The following is a 21,856-nucleotide window of genomic DNA, read 5'->3' on the forward strand; positions in this document are numbered from 1 at the left end:
TTATACTCTGTGGCCATGTTCATCCTCGTAATCTTTTCTCCAGAGCTACCAACAACCCATTTTTTGAACTCCATGACTGAACATGCTCATAATTGTAAAGTGCAGTGTAATTGTCGATGCAAATATTGTACGCATATTTGTACTGTATATGTAACCCTAATTAATGCAAATCAAAATTTTGCTGCAAATGCGATCGCAACTTGCGCTAACTTCCTTGTAAGTTAGCATTAGAAATGGTTTTCTTCAGCAATATGCAATTTTACTTGCGCCCATATCAGTTTAATGGGGTTGTAGTGACAGTGGAAGATGCACTACCTCATGGCCATAATTTTTTATCTGTTGTGTCAAATTTATAATATATAGACCTTGGCTTCTAAAATCTAACTAATAGCAAAAGTTCTTCCATTATTTGAGTAGGTATGAATGGAATAGTGTGCTTTTCTATTCAAACCATGATAGCTATATTATTTTCTGGTATTGGTTTTCCATATCTTATTAGTTCGACAGAGTGGATACTGGCTCATAACTGTTGTGGAGTAGGAGTGAGGTTCAGAATTAATTTATCCTTACCATTTTTTGAATATTGTTCCAATCATTTCAGTATGATAATCCTTGGATATGCTTTCTGATCCCACTCTAAAAACAAATTTAAAGTCAGGAAAGAGAACCCATACTTACAGGATCTGCATGAAAAATATCAGACAGTCTCCCGTTTCTACAGGAATTATGATGCTGCCCGTGCCATCATTCATCTACCAACGTGATTTTCTGGTATAGTTCAGATTAATCTAAGTAGGAAATATTTGACTTTTCCTCTTACTTGGTAACATTATTGTTCTCGGAACTTAGGGTCTCCCCCTGCTACTGTGTCCGTCCTTTCCATCAAGAATTTTCTACTGTCATTACATATTTGAAGCATGGACTACTTGCTGCCATTAAATTGAAGATCGTCTTTTATGTTGGTTACAAATTGTAATGCTATAGGAAATTTCTCCATGCGTACATGTTGACATGTTGAAAACTTCTCTTCGCAGGGCACTTTTCTTAAAGTCATCTATGTATACCTGTGACCCTTTTCAAGACAAAGTTTTTCCCCAGAGGTTGAAATAACGCATTTCTACTTGCACTAAGGTACTTTATCCTTCCACGTTCAAAACTCTCGGCACAGTTCATAACCTCACCTCACAGGCCACCGCGATTCTTTCATGAGATATAACAACGCAGTAATTGTCATGCTGGAAATCGATAATTCTCTGCTCGGTTTCATTCTAAAAGTAATTCCAAATTATACAGAATCTCATGAATCTGTTTATGTTTTTACTATAAGTCTCTATTAGTAACGTAAATAAACCTAATGTTCTACGCAGGGGTAAAAGTGGATCTGAAAAAGGTTGGGGAACGGTAGATAGCAGCATGACTTCATCCTGGCCCCTGCCTATCTTTGCCCATTGTAATTTTTTTAATAGCTGGAGGGATACCGTACATATTTTTTGGAGGTTGGGATACGGCGTCCCCCGCGTTCCCCCACACGTTTACCCCTGTTTCTACGTCTAATTCCAAAAATAAGTTACTAATATCACCACGTTTGAACTTCACACAGTAAGATAGTTTCTCGAAGAATGATTGTGATATGTGACAGTAAGAAACGAGAGAACGGGACTTGCTACTGCGCATTTAAATTTTTGCTGCCATACGACCTACTCCGAAGCCTAGAAAAACAAGATTTTACATGATTCATAAGTAATTGTTTATTGTGAATTGATTTATTCACTATATTTTTTAAAGTTGCTGTAAAACAATTACTGTTACTTTGAAATGATATATTAATTTTTTAATATACAAACAAAAATATGGAAAGAGTATATTTTCTGTCGAAGTAACCACGTGGATCAAATAAGTAAAACAGCTACTCAACCACTTTCTCTACAAGAAAATTTCTTTCTAACGGTTTTAAGCCCCTATTTAAAAGGGCGCTTTCGGCCTTGCTGTTTGGAAGCTGATTCACATCCTTCTTGAAATACCTTAGTTCATTTGAACACAGTGTACTACACTAGATCTGAAACAACAAAAACGTGCTGCAATTCCTTGAGATTTTCATACGCGTTTCTTTTAGTGTAACCTGAATATTGCTTGTAGGTAAACAATATTTAGGTTGATAAACTACATTTAACTGTTTCTAAATCGTGAAAACGTAGTAATAATCTGAGAAAAAAACGTGAACACTTTCACAAAACTCTTCACTTCACAACTCGATCATTTATTATGGAACCACTATTCTACCAGAGTTGTCAGTTGAAGGAAAATAGCCCACCTTCTGGGCTCCTGGGACATGAGGTTAATTTTTGGGTGCTCAAAGAGCCATCGGTTTTCTTGCGATTTCATGCGTTGCCTCATGGTTTCAGCGACCGTGAACCATATGTTTGGTCGAGCAACCTTGTCGTAATGCAACGGAAATTGCAGGTTTCTTACTCAGCCGCAAAGATAGCACAGTCGACAAGTAACCAGCAGTCCTACTAAAATAGACATGCTTCCAAGACGAGATATGTTAATTTTTTACTCATAATTTGTAAGTTATGCTATTAACAAAATTTGTGTTTTTTGATAAACTGAATGTGTAACGAATTAGCATATAAACTGAGAATTCTGAATTTGCAAGTAGTTAGATTATAATGTTTGATGAAAGTATGTGGTTGCTGTAACAACCGGTAAGTTATTATTGGTAAAATCTGATAGTTGTTTACGTAACACTTGCATTCTTTGGGCCTACATTTTAGTCAGCGTATTGGGTGTGTATTAAATACTCGCCCGCACCGATGAACCATTCGCCTCGGGCGAGTGGCCGAGTGGTTATTTGCATCCCTGATATATATATATATAGGGTGTTAATGAACTATACCTTTAAAGCTTTCATCAGAAAACACTGAGTGTGAATTTCCCTCTCAAAATTTAGACCAAAGTAAAAAATTCAAGAATTTTCGATTTTTTTTATTTTTTTTTCAGGATAATTCCTCTTGTTTTAGAGAGATCTAATTGGGATTTGTAAGATATATATAACTCATATGGATATCAAATTTTTAAAGACCAATTTGAATAACTCACAATCAGTGTTGTCAACTATGAAAATCTTCCTATTTTCGGTCGAAAAATTCGAAATTTTCGAAGTTATGTTTATAATTCCGTACCTATACGTACGAACGCAAGTGTACTTTCGCCAGTGGAACATCAGTTTTTACTGAACAAAATAAAATATAGATCGTTACAATTGGGTTTTTAGAGGAAGCACACAAAATTCGAATTTAGGTTCTAACCCTTGTTTTTTTCTTTGTTTTGTTTTACTTCTCTGTTTACCATAATCTAAATTTTAATCACAAGCCCCGTTTCTTAGATATCAATATGATACTTCTAGGATATATTAATTGTGCTAAAAAATATTTTAAGATACATTGCATCTATCTAGTAGCAGTTTTTCCAGCCATAGAAAATTTTAATTCCCTATTTTAGGAGGAAAATTCGAAAAATGTCCCATTTTTTCTACTCTATAATTTTTCTCTTGTTGGCTACATTGAAACGAACATACCAGTATCTGAAAGCTTTCATCTGTGGACTACAGAAAGCACCATAGAAAGTTTTACTTGAATAATTAGGAAAAGTACAGTTGAGGTTTACAGTAGACCTTGTTCTCTAAGTGGAAGGATAATTGTCATTCTTTCTAGGTAGAAACAGATTTTTTAAATGACATGCTTAGTTTATTAGATATCGCCATGATATTGCTAGGATATATTAGTAGCAAAGTTTATTATAAAATAGTTTTCTGGTAGCTGTGTAGAATAAAGAGGACAATGATGACTGGAATTAATGAAATGTTGGAATGAAGAAAGTGGGAGAAAACATCAAAACTCCGTGAAAAGTCGCTTACACGGTATTTGTCTGTCAGAAACCCACTTGGTGCGAGCTGAGATCAAACCAGAGATCCCACATAACAAAGGAGAACACTCTATCAGTGACTAATCACGGCCGCCTGCTCAGAAGCAGAATATATGAGATGTCTTTCCTAGTCCATACGTAACTTAAATTCCTGAGCATAGTGTTGTGATGAAGTTCCAGGTTTGATTCTTCGCATAGTTCAACTTACACGTCAATTGTGTATTTCTTCTACATGTCTTTGAATGTTACATATTCCAGTCTCTGCCATTGCCTAATAAATTTATACTTTACTGAATGTTTGTACATCCTAATTTTAGTAGCTATTTAATAACTCTTGGAGCTGTTCAGTGTCCCTGAGCTGACCTGTACCATTGAATACACGTGGCTACCTAAGCTACCAATAGCTGGTAGTAATGCGTTCTCACATGATTAACGGAATACCAGGAAATTGCAGCCCACAGCATCAGAGAATCACCATCTTGTCTCACAGTAGGCAGCAGGGAGTTTTTTTTTTTTTTTTTTTTTTTTTTTGGCATAAGGTTCTTTAGGTGTCCACCATATATAAACATAGTATTTTGTTGAAAGTATGAAAGAGAACACCTCTGAGGGTATTATGCATTTTAACACTAGAACGGCGGCTGGGTCATTTTTGACCCATTTCGAACTTTACGTTTTAACAACTTTTGTATTTTCTTACGAATCGGATTTAATTTTTGTGACTTTTACTCGTTCTCTTGAAGGAATATTTGTACTAAGTATCACCCTCATCCACACTTTGCCTTTCGAAATAACAAACAATTATACTAGAACGGCGGCGTGGGTCAATTTTGACCCAACTCTTTTGTTGCCTTGTAGCAACACTGCTGGCTAGCGTCTTTATCTTGCGACCGTTCTTTGTCATAATACTCTCCCATTCCACCTCGTGTTCAAGACCAGCTTCTCAGCAATTTTGTCAGTTTAGTTGGAGTTAGTAATACTTTAGAAAGTCTGTTGATTAGGAGAATCTCATTATTTTCGGACTGATGTGCTATTTCAAACACTCATTATGAGCAAGAAACTGATGACACTGGATGAAATACTTGCAAATTTCAATGACATAAGTGAGGCCGAGTCTGACGCTGAATGCGTTGATATTTATTGAGATGAAGAGTACCTGCCGAATAACAACGAATATGATGATTCAGATGAAATATTGAAAGAGGAAGAGATAAGCACAGAAAACCATACTTCTGCAAATAAGCGTCGTAAAATAGGTAAGACTATTATTATTATTATTATTATTATTATTATTATTATTATTATTATTATTATTATTATTATTATTAAACACAAATTATATGTCTTACATCGTAACAAAATATTCATAATAATTTCAATCATTTTAACAAAAAAAATTGCAAACAATTTGTATGTTATTGTGAAAATATATAGCTAGTTTTTTTCTTTGGTATCACTATGTTGAAATGTTTCATGAGAAGACGTTTATAGCACAAATAAATAACAATAATAAATAAACCACAGCTATATTCGATTCACTATTGGATGAGGCCTCTCCCCGGAGGGAGGACTTGGTCTACTGCTCCCACGCTGACCAGAGGGTTGGGATAAGGTTCCTATATACCAGATGGGTTGGGAGAAGAAAGCCGAAGTTCTCACTGTGATCGCCACTATATGACCGCCCCGCTGGCCTAGTGGTGAACGTGGCTGAGCATGGATTGAGGGATCCCGAGTTCAATTTCCGGCGCTGCAAAGAATTCTTAGACTACTAGCCTGTGGCGTAACCAGATATTTCGAAGCTACCGAAACCAAAAGGTTTAGAGGTCTAAATGGGAGACAACTTACTTTCTCGTATGTTTCGATAAATTATATTTCAACCAAAGAAGTAGAATCTCTAACGGAGTTGCTCGAAAGAACAGGTAGTTTACCATTTTTTTTTATGTCAGAGCTTTCATGATTAGAACCTAGCATATCTTATTTATAAAACAATCACTCTATACTGACTTTTTCTGGTTTGAACTACTGCAAGTTTACGACTGTGTATGCTATTTTAGGTTATGTGTTTCCACAAATGCTAAATAGGGAGAGGTTAGTTATAGAAATGCATAGATGCGTATTACAACCATATTAGTAAATATTTTTTGTGTAATACGTCACGTTTTTATTTGTGAAAAATGTTTTTGTATGACCCTTCTCCTTGTAGAGGAGTGACTGAACTTTGTTCTGTGTAAGACTGCAAGTTTAGATGTGTGTAGATTAGGTTAGTTTAGTTCAGTTAGGTCATGCGCTTGAACATACTATCTAAGAATAATAACTATGTAGGAATTAGAATGATGTATAACATTGCTATATAATAAACTGACATTGTATATAATACATTCAATAATATCATGCTAATAATATTATATTCATAGAAAATAGCATGTTTCTTAAATTTGTATTATTGGCAAAAAAACACATTGATCAATAAATATTAAGCTAGAGTTCAAAGAAGTTTTTTTTTTGTTTTATTGAATGAAAGTCACGTTTTATTATGCAATAAATGTTAGTGGTTTAGAATACAAATATTTAATAAAAATGGAATGGGTCATTTTTGACCCACTCCCGCCGTTCTAGGGAGTATCAAAAACACCGCCGTTCTAGTGTTAAAACTTGGGCAGCTCACTTTACATGTTCTAGTAATCCCTTTTCATGCTAAAATGTTTGTAGCTGTGTTCAGCGGTTTGGGAATTGCAACACGACCAGGATACTTATATTATGCCACTCCCACTGGACTGTGGTTATTGCAATAGGTTGTCGACTGAGTCGAGTATTTACCTTTGCCATCTGCCATTACTGTTCGCTGATGCTATTTTACCACGAGCTCTTCACGCCATCTCACTTTGGAAGCCATTTATTGATATACACATCTAACATCCTCATTAGCTTAGACATACTTACTCTAATTAATCGCTTACAAGCAATACGTCCTCTTTATAAAAATTCAGAGGTCTCCCATGTTGTATCACACCGTTTGCTCGCTTCAACACAAGCTTTCGTCCTGGCCTACATAAAGTACATACTACAGAGGATTACCTCACACATAATGAAAATGATCAGACGCTACACATATCTCCTCAGTGTCATCACTATTCACATGCTACGTGTAAGAAATGCAGCTATTACCATTGTCTTGGTAACTATCTATAAATGACCGTTAATAATAAGTAATTATGATAGAACTTGGATAAGAAAAGATTCATTGCTATAAGATTCTCATAACGATATTCCTATAGTAGTTGTATCTGAATATTGACAATAAATAATTTTTTGTTATCGGCGAATCAGTTCTGTAGTGAATCATTAGGTTAGCGGTATTCTATCATGAAACCTATGCAATGACTCATTTAATTCTGCGTGTTTTAGGATTAAACTAAAGTTGTACGAAATATCATATAATTCATTAAATGGAAACTTTGCATCTGCCTATCTTCAAACAAATAGATACAAACCAATTAGGCCTACAATTGAATGCCTTTGTAAACAGGTAAAGCAAAACTGGAATATGCAGGTTTTCATGTTGGCGATGATGTAGTAGAGTAACCTAAAGTTTAAAACAATGTGTGACAAGTAGAACTATAGTCATGATTACTTAATCGGGAATTTGAATCTACTATTTCCGTAAAAACTACTGGAAATGGGGAGGATACATTTCATTGTGGAATAAGAATATTTTACTTCAAAAAATGCTTGTTATTATTTTCTTTGATTAGATTAGAATATTTTAAAATGACCAGAAGAAAATAGTTTCTTATATTAATACTGATAACCTATTATAAAATAGCATGCTAAGTATTTTTAAAATAGTTTCTTGGTACACATACTACAATGTTAGCCCCTCTTTTGGGGTAAGACCATTTCTTGATTTATTGGTTCGTAAAGGTAAATGGTTTAAGAGTTTAATTTACAAGTAAGATGTGTTTTATTGTTAGAAAAGATCAAACAACAATGGATACTTTTTTATAGTACATAAATTAATAAAAAAAAAAAAAACTATTCCAGCAGAATAGAAACTATCAACTGAATCAGATTCGCAAGGAACAACATACATTTTAATACAATAATGATTCGTTTATCGCGATTTTCTCGAATCATTCTGCTAGTAATTTTATTACACCTCTTGTCTCTTTCTGTTTCATTAGTTTCTGAAGAGAACATACATTAAAACAAATAGATAACAAATACATGATTTCATTTTTCCTATCATATCATCAATGAATGAGAACTAATGAATTCTATAAGGAGGAAGGATAAAGGTTATTTCTTATGTAGTTTGTTTCTACATGTGGAATTCTCTACCATCTATCTAGGTAGTTCCGAACTGTTACTGTTATGGCTTAGGCTTTTCAGCTAACGTATCGCTATCTTGTAGTTACATACATTGTAGCAGGCCGGTAGCCAGCCCAGAAATGTAGGGGAGACCAGTAGAAGTTAGGGGGCCCGACCCAACCATATTATAGTTCATTTGCAAGCCTACCGTGAAACTTTTAGGGGCCAGTGAAAATTTAGGGGGGCTGGCCCACCCTAGCCTCCCGTGGATATGGGCCTGCATTGTAGCATTGGTTTCATGACAGGTTACTTATGAATCTGGTGGGTCAATATGTGGCTGTTTCGCCGATAACACAATATACTTATTATCAATACCAGGGGTACAATTACTAGAAATGTCTTTATGGTTATCATAAAGGAAGCAAATTTTAAGTCGTACATACTTTACCTTTTTTCTTAGTATATATAAGTTCATTTATTATGGTACTGTAATTATATTATGGCACTGTAAGAACAATAGGACCTAATCTTTCGTTTGCTTTCAGGTGACTGGGAAAAACTAAAGTCAACCGATTGCAATAACATGATTAGGTATGTATGATAAGAAATGAATAAATATTGCAATACTTTCCTCTATAAAACATTACAAACTTGCGATCTGTAATTCAGAACGTAGGCTATAGAAATATCTATTCGGAGCTTTGTAAGACTAAATGTATCAATTTTATTACAGAAATTACTTATAAGAAAGAACTTCTGTTCTCGTATCCGTGTGTAGATTTTAAACTGCAATGTTCTTTCTTGATCTATGATCTCAGTGATGCAAATGGTCACAAACTTCTTGATCCGTGACTATGGAAGATCCAAAAGCAGTCTGATCCATGGTCCACCAGATCCGATGACCCAGAGACGACAAAACATTGCCAAATACATGGAGTGAATGTATGAGACGGCTAATGAAAATCTAACAAAGACAATTTTGTTATCTCTCTCTCTCTCTCTTCTCACTAAATCTATAATTTTGTTTCTCTTATTGTATCTTGTCTCTATCAAAATATTGCACTGAAAGATAACTACATGTTATGTGAGATTGTAAACGCATGAGAATCACAAGAAGAAACGCTACTATATTCCTTAGGAGAAGACTTCAAAAATATAATCGAGTGAACCTGTAAAACTTGTAGCATAAAATATAACATCGCTTAGCGAGAATAGTGTTTTGCTCAACCTTTTCATATAGTCTAAACCACTGCATTATTTTTCAGTATGCAAAGGACAATAAACAAGAAACTATATTTGAAATATTCGAGTCATGCTTCATTAAGAAATATTACATCGGGAAATAAAGACGTGATTATTCGGGCTCGGATAGTGAACATCATTCATCCACTATAATTCTGCAGCAATGCTGTAGAGTTTTTCAGCTGCTTCCAGATCACCGAGTTTGTACAGATGAGATCGATCTGAGAAGCGAGATTCAGTCCCGGTTTACGCAGAGAAGTGTCTTGATAAATGCCGTCGCTGCTATGAACATCTCGAATGCGCTTCAAATTAGCATTTTAAACCTAAGAGTCTATGTCTATTCTATGTTTAAGGTATGTCTATTAAAAATAGACAATAATTCCAGTAATCTTCGATGAGAGTATTTGTCAAACGTAGCAATGGAAAGGAAAGAAGAATAGAGGAACCATACAAGCCGAACAGTCAGAGTACTTCATGGCACAGAATATTTTGAATATCTATGAAATGCTCTAGCAATAGATACCAAAATAGAAAATGAGCTAAATACAAAATAAGTATAAGACTAATGTAGTGAAATTTCAAATGACGAAGGGAGGTTTAAATAAACACTTAAACACAACACATACAATAGTTTAAACTAAACAAAAAACGATTTTCTGCTTCAAGTAGCAATTATAGATTATGCGTATTTGATAATGTTCTTTTGATATTGAATAATATTTGAATCAGTGAATAAAAGTATGTTGTACGATGTTACGTACGCAACATCATGAAACAATTGAAACGTCAAACAAAAAAGCTCATAGGCAAAATAGTTTATTTCTCAATTTCATACGTTTGTACAGTTTATTCCCTTGTCTGACTAGAATCCTCAATTTTGCAATTCATTTTTTTTTAAGTTTTCGCGTGTTTAACATACACTGTTTATTTTTTTGTGTTTAGTGTATTATTTCTTCACCATATTTTCTCCTTGTTGTTAAGTCCTGAGTTAACACAATAAGCCTTTCATAAAAGAAATTACAACACAGTAAGCGTTTAAGCAATTTTCATTTAAATTTTTCTTATAATTAAATTACTTCGGACTATTTAAAGTGCGCATAACTTTAAAAAAAAATTGAGTAATAATAAGAAGCCGTTTCTCATTCTACACATTTATCATAAATACTCCATTACAAACCTGAAACAAGATTAAACAATCCATCTCTCCTAATTTCCTGAATTTATAGTTTCTACAAAGCACTTTTTACCCTACATTTGAAATTCTGTGCAAACTTTAAATTGAAAAAAAAAAAATCAGAAATGGTAATTTTATTAAGGTAGGCATTATTTTTATCGTCAATATTGTATCACGCACTTCTAAATCAAATATTTTGTGTAACCATATTTGATTATGAAATTCTATCGTTAAAGAGAAAAATATTCTTGCTTGACAAGAATTTCAAATGAGTGAAAAAAAAAGTAAACCGGTATGATGAAGCATTATTTCCTTTTGTATCTTCCATTGGTTGTTCTATTTTCCTCAATATCTACGTTAGTCCACGTTTATTTGGTGTTCAGAACTCAAATTCCATTTGTAAACTGATATTTGACGCCTCTTCAACCTTCCTTCAATGCAGGGAATCATGGATAGAAATAAAATAAACGAGTAACATAATAAAAGAAATACAAATAAAACCTCGACCAACATATATATATATATTAAAAATTGAGGGAAAGAGAAATTGTTCCCAAGTTGGGGAACCGAACTGTTGGTTGGAAAGAGGAAACCGGAGCGGGGTTTGCGGGGGATGAACCTGTTGGAAGATCAATTTCCGGGGCAGCAGAAGCGATGAGCACGAGTCACGATCGAAGAAAGACGCGGATGATTCAGAGAAGAAATGCTGGCAACTGCTCAACGACGCTGCCGCAGCACCAGCACAGAAATGAAAGAGAAAGAGAGAGAGAAAAAGCAGATGAAGAGGGAGATAGAGATGGAGAAACGATCTCCAAGAAGTTAGTATCACCTCCATTGCCAAGGTGCCGCATCCTACGCATTCGGTGGTTCCAAGGGCGCTGGTAGCGAGGCTGAGTAATTAGTTCACCGCATCCGTCACTTACATCCGGTCAACAAATTTCCACAAATAAAGAAAATGTCTCAATACTTCTTTTCTTTCTTTCTTCTATACCTATAACACAAACCAACAATTTATTTCGTTTTCACTGTATGCTTCGCACCAAACATTGTTTTGAATAAATATACACGAATAAATTTCCATCTTTCTAATTAATTTCACGTACATTTCTTTATTCGTTATAAAGCTCTGAGTTAAAATCATTACATAATAATAATATTAACGGTAACATTCTGATAACTGATGTATTATGCCTATAGTCAATAGCACACAAACAAAGTTACTATGATGAACGTAAGAAATGGCATGTAATTTGAAGTCCGCTTTCTGAACATAAACAAACTGCAAAACCTTCAACTGTTTCCTGTATAGGACTCCTGGGTAGAGAAGACGTTTGCCTTCTACATCTATTTAACGCTGAAGACGTGTAGTGTTGCCACGAGACGAGACATTTCTCGTGTCCCGTCTCGTCTCGTCTCGTAAACGAGACGAGACACGAGACGAGACAGAACCCTTTTAGACGAGACACGAGACGAGACAGACTACTTGTCCCGTCTCGAAAACGAGACGAGACACGAGACGAGACGGGACGTCTCGTGAAATGTCTCGTCTCGTCTCGTGTCTCGAAAATGAAAACGCTGGCGGGAATGGCCAAGATTGAAATTGCCAGTGGTCATTTAGATTGCAAAAGGAAAATCCCCTTTGTGAGAAAACATGTTGAAAAGCCTTCATAGAAAAGTGTCCTCTGTCTATTGAATGAAACAATCGTGATACATGAGCTTCCAGAAATATCATCCTTAATGTCTTGTCCCTAATTCCCCTTGCTGTAAACTGAGGAATTCTCATTTTTTTTTAAATTTCTGGCTGGAATAATGACAAACAAAATCAAAGACAGGGAAGATTTTTACAAGGTCAAGAAACCGAACTACCACCACCATCTATTCAATTTGAAAACTTTATAAGGCTGTAGTTATTACAGGCTGTAGTTGAAAGTTCTGGTTGAGATGGCGGATTCTCTGGTGGCGGTATTCTTTTTGCTATATGAACCGAGATTAACCGAAAACGGCAATTGAAGTATGTCATCTTGCAACTAATTTTTGTCTTCTCTCTCGTTCTCTCTCTCTCTCTCACACACACACACATACTCATAAAAGTACACTTTTACCATTTTACCAATAGCTCGCTTATTATACAGCAGTCATGTAAAATTCACCTCTTCGTTTGGAAGGCGGGCGCAGGACAAAAAAAGCAGATATTATCGACGAACCCTTCAAATTGTTTGCTTTCAGCAAATTTATGATACTAACAATAACACTTTAAATGAAGAGGTTTTACAGGGGGACCTTCGTTTTGTTACGCGGAAATGTTTCATCTGACCAGTGTGCGAAATTGCCCTCTGCTTCCAAGGTTCGTCGACCCTACTGTTCCTTTCCTCTTTTAAGGTCGCGTCATAACTACCCTTCTTTGAAAACCGAAGATGCAGTAAAATTGTGACGTCACGGCGGGAGCAGAAACAGCTTTCGCCCAAGGTCCTTTTCATTCACCCTTGTTTGTTTCTTTGATTTTTGCAGGAAAGTGAGTGATTCTTGCTTTCCTGTATTAAGAAAACATTAATTACTGTAGTGCTCGTGTTAGCCTATAAGCATGTCGAATTCTACACTAAGTACTTGTCGCAATTATAGTAGAAATACTACGGGTTCCAAAGTTATTTATCATGTATTTCCCTCGGTTCCTTTGCGGAAAGTTTGGCAAAAGAAATGCTGTCGGAAAGACATCTTTAAAGTTGAAAACGCCAGCGTCTATTCCGATCATTTTATTCCCGAAGCTTATGTACATAATTTAAAATGTGAACTTCTAAATATTCTACCCAAGAAAAAGTTTAAACAAGACGTGCCTTCACTAAACTTACATTTACTATACGGAACCGTGTTGATGTAAATAATGAAAGAATTAAATGTACGTAAGTTAGGTGTTTAAAGAAAAAAACAAATCAGACATTGGGGTGCAGCCAGATGAAATAACTATTGTGACTGAAATAAAAAAATAACTCTTTGTTTATGTTATTTTTCGTTTGTTTTGTGAAGAGTGAGGGGTATAAACCAAAAGAAGAGCTCTACTTTTTGCATAAAGAGAACGAAAAACTGAAGTCTAACAGTATGTACAAAGCCAAAATAATATGTTTACAAACAAAGTTAAAAGAATTGGAAAGCAAATATAATAAAGAATTAATTTCAAAGGCCAGTTCTAAATTATAATATTGTGATCGTTTCAATAAAGTGGTTAATAACCGGTGGTGGATATATTACGAAAAAGTTTTATACAGGACCAAGTAAATATGCTAATGAATGGCAAGAAAAAACTAAGATGGATTGATTAAGATATCATTCGTGCATTAACACAACACGCCTCATTGATAAATTATACAATCATCTGCGGTTACAAGTTCGAATCCCCGTACCCAATGTGTCAACATTTCGACGTTGTATGCAAAAATTACCGTTTTTTCCTGGTATTCCTACCCCAGTTTTGGAAATTTTGACTTAGCAAGGGCGCTACTTAAAGAGTGTGGAAAAATTTTCAGTGCCTATATTTGATGAATTCAATGTTAATAGGCGTGTATGCTATGACCAAAACGTTTATTTATTTTTAGGACCACACAGAAATGTACATGTGCCAATGATCGAGGCTTAATTGATGTGTGGAAACAGCCAGTGTATTATGATTTCGATAAGACTATGAAAAGTAAAAATTACTCTTCGAAATCATATCGAAAGTTGAAGTCTCAGGATTCAAGATAGTTGCAATACTTCCCTTTCCTAGTGAATAATATTCATTAGGACCTAAATTATCTTCAGAAATGGTTTCTTACAGAGTGTAAAGAACATTTGGTATAATATTCATGGAACTCCATTGAAAGCAGAACATATCATGAGAATGATCAAAATTTGAACATTGAAGAACATAATTAACAGAAAAGAAATAGGATACCCAAACCATAATTTTAAACCTGCTATAAAATGTATATCCTATATTTTTACTAATTCCTTACTCCCATGAAAGTATCCTAGGGAGGATATTCTCTCCAATTTTTTCAGACTGAAATCCTTTTATCCCGTACGATTTCGCCCCTGACACAATACGAAAACACAAATGCTGTTAAAATCCATACACATGACCCTTCCGGGACTCAACCCGGGGCCTTCAAGCCGATGGTCTATCGCCGCAGACCGCTCAGCTTGGTATGAAGATGTACGTTGCATGATTGCGAATAGATCACGACAATATAAGAAACTTTAATCCAAAATGGCCACCCAAAAATCAACTTTTTTTAGACCACTAGCTAATCTGGGTGTACTGTCATGAGTTTGTTATACAAACGGGGCAACCACCATATAGTGGCACACACCCCGCGGTTATGGGAACAGATTTGTACCATGGAGGTGAAGACTGGTCCCAAGCATTCTTTGGTCCGATGTGTCGTTCAGCTCCATTACTATGGCACTTTAAGTAGAGCTTACTGTGCAGTAACATATAAAATTTCAATCAAATACTTTCCATTACTCAATAAAATTATTTGGTTCCGAGCTTTTTTTAAAAAAACAAAAATAATTGCAACAAATCTAAACATGTTAAAATGGAAAGTAGTTTTTGGATTGGCATGGAAACCTAAAGGCTGGAATATATGAAATCAAAGTGTACACACATATCTATCTCTCTATTTATCTATATATCTTTCCATCTCTCTGTCTCTCTCTCTCTCTCTCTCTCTCTCTCTCTCTCTATATATATATATATATATATATATATATATATATATATATATATATATATATATATATGCAGACACTATAAACCAAGTGGGCTGATAGTATACGATAGTGTCGTGGATGGAGACACCTTTACATCGAACTTTGCTTGTCGTGTAAACATTATTTGACATTAGTGTCTTCATCTTCGACGTATCTATGAGCAATTTACTGTATATTCGTGTATTGAAACTGGTGAAACAAATTTCAATGTTTCAGAATGTAAAAAAAAAAAAAAAAAAAAGCCAGGGTCGAGAAGCCTCAGACAACTAATAGCAGAGATATATTATCTTGTAAACTATTTGTCTTTGCCTTATGAGCTTATTTGAATTTATTTTTAAGACCTTTAGGCAACTTTGGCCCACCCCGAATGGATGATGATTGGAAAATTAGTGGAATGAAGAAAATTGTAGGATACTAGACAACTTTGAGAAAACACACACATTCGAAAAATGAAATGAATTCTTTGAGTTTTACGTCCCACGGTTATGCCGGTTAGGCTAAAGGAGACGGTGATGATGAGTAATGAATGAAATGGTGGAATGAAGAAAGTGGGATGAAACGGGAGAACCCCGAGAAAACCCACGCACACGGTGTTTGTCCACCACAAAGTTCACTTGGCAGGGGCTGCGATCGAACCCGAGACCCCAAGCACCAGAGATGAACGCTCTACCACTGAGCTACCGCGGCCCCACACACATTCGATGTTTGTCCACCACAAAGCTCACATGGCACTAACCGAGATCGAACCGACTACCACATACACCAGAGGTGAAGGCTTCACGGTGTAGCTACCGTGACATTTCTTGTCTTTGTGTTCTGGTTAATACTTGTAACTTAGTTGTATCTTGATTAGCATGATGCAGCCTGCTACATTTAACTTTCGTTCCCATGGTATGCTGCTATATTTTTTACGAGACAAGACGAGACAAAACGAGACAAACGAGACGAGACGAGACGAGACGGGACAGAACCTCTCGAGACGAGACGGGACGAGCACATTTTTTCGAGACGAGACACGAGACGAGACATGCTTTGCACGAGACGAGACAGCCTGAAGTCTCGTCTCGTCTCGTCTCGTGGCAACACTAGACGTGACTAACGATGATAGCATGTGAATACTTGGGATACGACTGATTCGTTTCTGTTCATAGTTGACGTAGCCAGTAACGTAGTGCATTTATAGATATTTTCGTAGGGAATTCCTAAATATAAATATTGCGTACCCTTCATAATGCCAGTAGACTTACATAAGAAGGACATAAAATATTTCTTAAAAGTGTCATCCATGGGAAAATGGACTGATGTGTATACGTTATAGTTATTACATATTTATTGAATGTACAAGGTGAATCAAAAGCCCCAGGAAGCTCTTCAAAACACAGGAAATGTTGGCCAATTTGAATTCACCGATACATTTGTATATAGGCTTAGGCAACTTCCAGTTCAAGTTTGTCATCTTGAAATTCGCCATATTGGATTAACGTCACATTTTTTAATGGAAAGGGGTCATACACACAGCAAAAATGATGGTATTAAATCAATTTTAATACAGACCAGTAGTCCCAGCATGACTATCGCTTCAACACGTTAATTCAACATCAAGGTTCGCTGTTGCTGTTAACACTGGCGATATGTTTCAGAGACGTTGCTGAGCGGCGTGAAAATAATACGGCGGAGATGTTGCGCAACCAATTGAATGAAAGAAGAATATTTCTTATATATATATATATATATAGGTAAGTAGATAAATAGATAGGGTGGACCATTTATATTGATACGCCTTTGTAACCGTTAAAAACTGGTGAGGAAAAAACGCTTTAATTTTGTACTATGTAAAGATCGGCAGGGAAATATTGCTCGGCATATTCGGTGATACCACAATGTTAACAGTGTTGCCAACCCAACATGAACTTTTATTTTTTTCAAAACGGACTATATCAAATTATTATACATTTCACATCTACATATTAAATAAAAATTTACAATGTTACACTTATTATTCAGTGTTGCAAGCTAACTATTCTACAGCATCACAAACATTCCATTTTTAATGGCATCTACAGTAGTCATGAAGAACAACTGCAAAGAAGAGGAGCGTAATGAATATAGGAACAAAAGATGCCAGCACTTCTACTTATATAAATGTCATAAAATTCATTCGATCATAAAACAATACTATAAAGGGTTTGGAACATATTTGTCTTCCCTTAGTTGTAGCGATAAAATATCAGTGTGCGCAGCTGTGCACGCCGCTAAGTTCTGGCTGCGTTGCAAGCTAGTTTTACACGACGAATACCTATACATGCATCAAAATGGCCATTTTTAGAACATCACTACTGAGTAATTAATAATGTCAGTAACGCTAAATTACACCTTTACTAGTACTCGCATGTTATATACAAGTACAAAATCTTAAGTGTAGGATCATCTAGATTTGAGATATGAACTCCCTTTAACTGACTTTTTCGTGTGATTTCTAGCTGACTCACTTTCTGACATAAATGTTTGGTATGTTCCCGACGAGCTCGAAATATGAAATTTTACACATTGATAGAGGGTAACACGTACACTCATATACAAAATTATTGTCGCATGTCTATAAATATGTTGTTGTAGGAATATAATTTGATAACGAATTCGCCGGGTATTTCTTATAATGTTAGTATGTGTATAAAGACATGTATGTGTCAAATTTGATGTCAAAAGAGAAGTAAATAAGAACAATAAAACGAAAATAAAACTTTCTTGTCCATTTAGCAACATTTTGTTTTACACATTCTAATTTTCGTATTTATAATTCTTTTCCTATAAAATTTACCACAAATATTCATTTCCCGATTATACACATAGTATCAGTATTAAAAGCACCCTGCAAAATCATTATCAAATTATATTCTTACAAGAAGGCAGTTATAGGTATGCGACAATCATTTTGGACATGAGTGTACATCTCCAGGAAATTTGAATATTTCGGATAACATTGCCAGTGAAGTCTCATGGCGCATCAAAATCCAGATAGACCAAAATGATTGTTTTTAAGACGTCACAGTTGGGTAACTAAGAATGTTAGGTATTCCAAATTGCACACAGTTAGTTGTAATGACATATTGTATATACAAAAGTACCTAATCTTTCGTGTATCGACCATGAAGGGTTGAGATATGAACCCGACAAACTACATTTATCGTGGTTTTTGGCTGGCTTACTCACTCACTCACTGACACAAATGTTTAGGATGTTTCCAACTAGAATGTTTAGGATGTACTAAATTTCGCACATTGATAAGGGGTAAGTTGTACACCTCCAGAAAATTCAACATTTCGGATACCATTGCTAGAGGGTTCAAACAGCGCCATCAATCCTCCAGATAGATCAAAATGGTAATTTTACTACGTGTTTTTATTTATACATATTTCTGGACACTACCGGCATCTACGGTCTTAAGCCCGTCACGTATGAGGGGTAATGTCCCTCGACGAGCACACTATCAGAGGAAGGAGAGAAAGAAGGAAGCGACCTAGGACCTGTATATCCGGTACAATGCCAGCATTTAATTGGTGTGAATGAGGAAATTCCACGAAACACCTCACTCAAAATGACTGGTCTGAGAAAACTATTACACCCTTTTGGCGAGTGTTCCCACCGAAAATCGAACGAGAGACCGCTTGCAGCAAAGGTGAGAGTGTTAGCGACGCGCGGCCAGATGGTGAATTTCAAGACATCACTTTCGATTAATATATTTGTAATTTCGGCAACGCCAAATTACACAAAGTTGCTAATAATGATAAGTAAAAAAGTAACTAATTTTAATGTGTGAGGATCACAGGGGGTTGAGATATAAACCCCCTCAAACTGCGTTTTTCGTAGTTTTTGGCTGACTTATGGTGTGTTTCCGACTAACTAGAAACATGAAATTTCGCACATTGATAAGGAGTAACACGTACATCTCCAGAAAAATCCAACGTTTTGAACACCACAGTAAAGAGAGCCAAACAGCGTCATCAACCCTCCATATTATCCCTGATATAGATCGAAATGCTAATTTTTAACAAGACATGACTGCTAACTGTAACTATAATGATATCAGCTACATCAAATTACAGACAGCTACTAGTAGGGAGGAGTACTCGCTTTAAAGGCCTACAACTAAAGTGAGGCAGCAATTAAAAAAAAAAAAAAACTACTGAAAATATATTTTCAAATCACGAGAAAACCCATACACACAGTGTTTGCCTACCACATAACCTACATGGTCGAGCCAGTTTAAACTCAGAGATACTTTGACTTTGAGATACGAGGAGTGAGAGCTCTACCAGTGATCCTTGTCGCCCCTCTGCTTACTACTAATCAAATGTTCTTCAAAACTACTAAACCTTAACTGTGGGGATTCATGAAAGGCTCAGATTTGAACTAATCGAAATTGCACTTTTTGTGCAAACTGTGGACAAGATCGAAATGGTCATTTTCAAGACATTACTGTAGGTGTAGTAGACTAATGGAAAATTGAGCAAGTGTTGAATATATTATCGTTATTTTGTTCCAGGCTTTTTTTCCTGAAGGAAATTATGTTCACGACTAACTAGAAAGATGAAATTTCTAAATTGATACCAATAGCATTTAAGGTAAGTTATGAAAGTTATGCCAAGTTATTGAAAGAAATTTCTTCGTTCTGGAAGTATTTGAAGAACTGGACCAATGGGTTTACAACAAATCATAACTACCTCGGATGGAGAATAAGAATGTATTAATAACGCAACTAGTTGGCCAAGTTCTTCAAATATACTTTCAGAATGAGGATATTGATACCAGAAATGAAATTAAATTAAATATTTCAGTTTAACGTCCCACGATTATGTCCTTTAGGCTAAAGGAGACGATGATTAAGGCAAGTGAATGATAATGGAAGAATTGGCAGAATGGAATGTAGAGGAAACGAAAGTACTCCGAGAAAACCCACGGACACGATGTTGTCCACCACAAAATTAGTTGGTCGGGAATCGAATCAGGGATCCCATTCACCAGAGATAAGCGCTCTATCACTGAGCTACCGTGACTCTCATACCTTCGTTGATGAATTTGGATGTATTGATAAATTTATTTGCTTGTACTCGTTCTGAACTTGGCTTCTTTTTGACACGGAGTGTTTTGCAATCGGATTTATGTTTACTGATGTAACTGGCCTGAACAGCCGCCACTGCATGTATTTCATATTTGTTAAGCCAGAAATGAATAACATTTTATTTTCATGTTTGGGCACAATAGACAGTGAAATAAAGAAACACAGACATAGGAATAAATAACAAGGGATTAGATATGTGCAGATCTTTTGTCAGGCGAGTTTTTTTTTTAAGAGTGCATTAATAGTTATAAAAATCTGAAGTATTTTATTCTCCTTCAAAATACCATACCATTTCTAGACAATCACAGAAGAGAAAAATAATGCAAAAATCTTGATGCTAGCGTTATTTCGAATCGGATTTTAATGATCTCCTAAATTAAAGGATTAATAAATAGTTGACAGTGACGAACGACTTCTGAAATCGCTGCTAAGTTGTTTAATTCCTTGACAAGTTCTAAGTGAAGAATGATGTGGCACATGGGACACTAAGTACTGACGCTAAACTATTCAAGGTAATATAAGATAGTCGGTGACGTTCTATGGACTGAGTTATCCCGCTTAGAGAAGGAAAGTACAGAAAGGTAGAACGGTAAACGGTAAACAGCATAAATCTCAGAATAATACGTTTGCTAGATAGGAATTCTTGCATAATATTGTTAATATAGACGATTTAAAGAACAATAGTAGGATTAAATCATGGTAGCCATGTTAATGGATAAAATAATAGGAATGAAACTGTTCTGTTGTTATGGATATGAGATTGCTGAGACACCGATATATACAGTATATTAGTTAATATGACTGAATATATTTTCATGAATGGAGTAGTAAATCACATTATCACATTATCCAAGGTTAAATTAACGAAAAGTTAAGTATAGAGAAGGCATTTCATAAAGCGTTTGTTTATTTACGTTTAGGTCTCTTTTCAGCACCGGGGCCGTATGAGACTTGTACCTAAAGTTCAAGGTCTAATTCGAATTATCGTAATCCATTGAATGTTTTCACGCCGTCAATGGAACCTAGGACTCCTCACGCTAGCCACTAGACCAACGAAGAACACCAAGAAGGAATAATATAAATAAAGTGATTGTGGCAAAGATGATTCTGATGTCAATGATGGTTGTTTTTTATCATTGTGATACATGTAGTCATTTAGTTTCAAATTGTGTCAATTGATGACGAGGATTATTGAAAATCTAAAATATGCCATGTGTAAATATCAGAAGTCTTATAGAACGGTTATATTTATCTGTCTGTAATATCTGTCAACAGATATCAGAGGAAAAGAGGTAAGTAATACCAAGAAACGGTTTCTATGGAATCGATTCAGTATTCCAGCAATA

Source organism: Thermobia domestica, chromosome 1 (assembly GCF_964235325.1).
Source record: "Thermobia domestica chromosome 1, izTheDome1.hap1.1, whole genome shotgun sequence".
NCBI classification, from domain to species: domain Eukaryota; kingdom Metazoa; phylum Arthropoda; class Insecta; order Zygentoma; family Lepismatidae; genus Thermobia; species Thermobia domestica.